General features: G+C 40.4%; 1 pseudogene; it reads left to right on the top strand.

Annotated features, from left to right (window-relative positions):
• The first annotated feature begins 2,699 nt into the window (after nt 1-2,699).
• Nucleotides 2,700-5,000, top strand: part of LOC145477302 (putative G-protein coupled receptor 19) — a 2,393-nt pseudogene continuing 92 nt past the window's right edge.

Here is a 5,000-nt window from a genome sequence, read left to right on the forward strand (position 1 = left end):
AAATAACTTGTAAATGAAATACCTCAACCCAGTAAAGGTTCACATTGAGTCTGTGTCTAGCAAACAGTCCATTTTGGACATTCCCATATGCAGAAGCGGAAAAATGATTTCAAATTTGCGAGTTCACATTGGTACTGAACAGTAAGGGATGGAGGTTTCAAAACATCCATAATTTATCACTGCATTATCGAGACACGCAAACTGGTAGCTATTTTCAATGTTGTTGACTGATCTGCAACTGCCTTCAAGTTTCATGATTAAATTAAATTACTCGAAAGAAAGTCTTCAGACTCAACACACTACAGGAAAATCATACAGTAAATGCAGTCTTTCATAAGAAAGTAAGTTACGACGGAAAAAACTTTAGACAGAAAAGCTTGTTTAATGAAGTCAATGTAAGCTCAAGTTTAAATGTACAACTCTGAACAGTTGAGAAATATTTTAAGACTTACGTTCGGAGGCTTCGCGATATATAATGCCAGACATGAAACAGTTCGACATCGGTATTTTCCATAGAAATTTGGGAAGAATAATTGCTCGGTGTGAAGATGGAAAGTAATGAACCTTGAAATTTCCACAGCAAAATAAAAACTTCAGCTTCGTTTTCTTCCTGAGACGGAGAAATCTCTCCAGGCAACCAAGAATGCAACCACGCTCGCCAGGAAAATAGCCCAAAGCTGGTCCTGGATTCCCTTAGTCCTGATTGCCTCAGAGCTGTCGTTAAAAATTGCTAACAGCGAATAAAAAGTTATCGAATCGAAGGCAAACCCTGAACAAAAATGGCGGCGAAACATGTTTCGGTTACCTCGTGTTATTTTCGCGTTGTGCGCATGCTCGTTACGGTTCTCGAATGATTGACAGATTTCTTTACTGGGGCGATCATAGAAACCAGAAAAGCGGAGAGATCAAAGGTAGCTGCCAGCCCCCCCTGCTACTCACTATCTATTCTGTGATAGATACTGAGTAGCGTAGCAGTGTGCCCTTGTTAACAAAATGACGGCCGCTTCTTGGCATTTTCGAAGTGTCTGTGAAGATGATTTAGCTAAGGTTTTAGATGACTAGTAGATTTATACTAAAACAATTAGATTATTCGCTCTCGATCTCTCTGTGTGATAGGTGACTCGGGCTGCGCCCTAGTCAAATATCGCGCGATAGAAATCTCGAGCTCGTTTAACAAATTCACGTCAGTTTTTTATGCGTCTGTCCTCTTATTGATGATAAATTGCGTCATAACATTGTCAAAGTGGCTGTGGAATCACGAGCCGCAGGCAAGTGGTTCCGCAGTAAACTTTCACAATGTGACGAAATTTATCGTCAATAAGAGGACAGACACATAAAAAACTGACGTCAATTTGTGTCTTACAATAACAAGACCCCAAAATGGTCAAATGCCGGGAAATAAACAAGAAGAAAAGACGTAGTAAACTTGCCATAAACAAAGATAGGTGAATTTTATTCAAAATGACGTGAACATTGTCAATAGCTTTTCTCGCTCTTTGATTGGCTACTTAAAAAAGGTCTTAAAAACTCACTGGTTAACAAGTTGACAGTTTGAAAGCTTAAATAAATTAAAATTTTATCTGTCTGTACTCTTATTGATGATAAAAATGAGCCAATCAGCGCACGAGAAATCAGACAGTTATTGTAAAATAGAAGAATTTACCAACTGACGGAACTGGTTGTGGATATTTTAAAATTTCAGAGCAGTTTTCACTAGCTTTGTTTTCTTTTTTCTCCAAATTTCTTCACAAATACCTTGATTGACCTGATTTTGAACTTGATTTTGAGCCCCAGTTTATAGACTCTTGAATGCGTTTTCCCGTACCTCCCCACCCTCACGTCCGCCGAATCACTCAGCAGAAAAACAAGCTCGTAATGTTGTTTGTGAGTTCACGCACGTAGTCTAACGTTATATAAAAAGCTTTAATTTATGATTGTCACCGCGCTTTTGAAAAACGTGAGGCAGACGTTTTAGGAAAAAAAGAGAAAAAAGCATTGCATTGCTACCGAAAAATGAATTACTTTATAAAGAATCTTTAATTTGACTGCAATCTTACTTGATTCAACAGTTGACCATTCACTGAATATCAAGCCATGATTTTGTTATAAAATACTCTAATTTTGACTTGTTTGATCTGCAGAAGCTACTGCTGATATTTTCCTTTACTTTATCGTGCGGTCTGTGTTATATTATCATTTTGAGGGGAATCTGAAGAGGTGAAATGGAAAGTGTAATTTGGATGGCATTTTTGTTTTTTTTTTTCTATAGAAAAAGGGGATTTGGACCACGGGGACTGGGAATAACAAACTAAGAATGAAAATTGGACTGGACTTCCGGCATAAAATAGCCTGAGATCTGGGCACAAATTGGGTTGAGGAATGGGATTTACAGTGTGCACCCTCTCTTCAAGCCGCCCTGTCAGGTTGCCTGTTTACAAAGGGCAAAGGCGAGACGAGCGTCTGATAGGTAGCCATAGGTTGACGTCTGCCAGGTCATTTACAAGTGCCGATGCATTATGCTTTGTAATTTGTTAGTTGCTGTTTAAGAATTTAATTTATACCATTGAAAGGTTTTGCGCGGACTGCAATACTGATACATCTAGTATTTCATACACAAACTACACAGAAAAAAATGAAAAAGGAGTGCCGCAGCCCGCTTTCCGGATACCTGCCCGGTTGATACGGACACCCGCCCAGTTATGTGTACCTGCCTGGTTGATACGGTCACTGGCTCGGTTGATATGTACACCTGCCTGTTCGATACGGAAACCTGGCCGGTCGATACAGACACTTTCCCGGTTAATACATACACCTACCCGGTTGATACATACACCTGCTCGGAGGGTACTGCCACTTACCTTGTTGTTACGGGAACCTGCCAGGTTGATACATAAACCTCCACATTTAATACGTAGATCTGCCCGGTTGAAACGGTAGATACGTAGTCGGTCCGGTCACTTCCACAATAATAAGTACACCTGCCGTTTGATACGGTCTCTTTCCGGGTTTATGTGGACACTTGCACGGTTGATACGGTCACCTCGTTATTGAGGGTCCCTTTTGTGGTTCCTACGTGGTTTAACTGTTCCAGAGAATAAAATACAAAAATATTCTTGGGAGATCTCACGGTATATGAATATTGCAGCTTTTACGAATCTCTCAGACTACGATTAAGAAGAGTAGAGCAAGTTGGCTTTCCAGTTACTATGTTGTAGTTTTGTTTGACGGCGGCGAAAACTCATTTTAAACAGAGCACATATCTTGTGTGATAGCAAACTCTTAGCGAAAAAATACACAGTGAATTACAAATTTAGTGCGACCTAAGCTGGGAGCACTTATAGGTTATTTCTGTCATTTTCTAAAATATTGTAAGACAGAGAATGCAGAAATTAAAAATAAATATATTTGACCGTAAAAAGACAGACCGGGGGCCTTGTAATTGATTTTCATTGTACTTGTCCGAAAGTTTCTTTTTTGCCGTTCGTTGTAATGAAACTCTTTATTTTTCGCAGTGGATTCAATTAACTTAGCTGTTCACCAACCTGTGTCCGGAACATTAAGAGAAAATGGCTTTCATCAGACACGCTATCTCAGGGCGTTAAGACTTGCATTTAACCAACAGAGCTTACTGCGTTTTGGTATAGAAAAGCGCGGAATTACAAGATTTTGAGTCCAAAAACACCGTTTTCTCGTCTCTTGCCAGTCCGGGCGCTGGAGGCGAAACTCAGGAGAAAATCAATTGAAGAAAGCTGGAGTAACACAAGTGATAAACATTCTTCATCACTGTGTCTCTAGGATACGTCGCATACTACGCGTTGCTTTTACGTAGTGCTGTTCTCAACATCATGATGGTCTTTCTCATGGTTCGAAGTGGTAAGATACGACAGAATATTTCAAGTTTTCTGGTAAGATACGGCAGAATATTTCACGTTCTCTGATTTTCCATTTGTCTGTCACGCATCTACTGCTTCACTTGAGCGTTCCAATTTTTTGGAACATTCAATTCTCCAAGGGCAACTCTTCATCATGCAAGGCTCTCGTGCTCATCGACTACGCCTGCGCCGCAGCCATTTTCAACAGTTTGGCCGCGATCGCCTGGGACCGACACAGAAACGTCTTACGACCTTTTGATAGCTTAGTGCCGAGACATTTAAAGACGTATTTTAAACGGGTTGCGACCATTTTGATTTACGCCTTCATAACGTCTATACCTTTTATTTATAGCGTTAGGACAGACACTGAAGTAATTTGCTCTAAAGACGAATAGAATATAGCTTCTGTAATTTGCCTTCAGATTGGAAAACTCAGCCATCCAAAACAATCTACTTTTTGCTAGCGTTTGATATTCCATTAACGTACATGTTCCTCACCTACACAAAGATTGCCGTTTTTCTGTGGAAAAGAAGCAAAAATGGAACAATTCACGGTGCAGTTGCCAAGTGTAAAGTGAAATCAATTCGTTTAATGGTCGTTGCAGTTTTTGGATTCCGCCTTTGCTAGCTGGGCGCCGACGTTTTGGGTGGAGTTACTGAACGTCTATGGAATTAATGGTAATAGGACTGAGTGGAGTCCAATTCGGTAACAAAATCGGACGACCGCGAAGCGGGAGTCCGATTTGTTAATCACGAGTATGATTACAGACTAAATTGGACGACACGATGTCCTGTTACCAATTAATCAAAACTATGACAAAATTCGAGAAACGAGCAAACCATCGATTGAGCGCTGAAAGATTTAACGTCGTTATGAATGCTGAAAAACACAGCAGTTTACACAACAAATTAAAGTGTACCACAACAGCGCGCGCAAAATGACGCGCACTGTCCAATTACAAGCATGACGCGCACACACTGTCCAATTAATGCTCAAATCGGGCTGCTGATAGCCAATCACTTTCGAGAATTTTGTTATAGTTTCGATTAGAAGCGAAAACAACTTCGCCCTTCGCATCTGGTGTTATCTAGCGCAGATATCAAGCTCGTGCCTCAACCCTGCTATTT

The sequence above is a fragment of the Orbicella franksi genome, unplaced genomic scaffold, assembly GCF_964199315.1.
Source record: "Orbicella franksi unplaced genomic scaffold, jaOrbFran1.1 SCAFFOLD_255, whole genome shotgun sequence".
Lineage (NCBI taxonomy): Eukaryota > Metazoa > Cnidaria > Anthozoa > Scleractinia > Merulinidae > Orbicella > Orbicella franksi.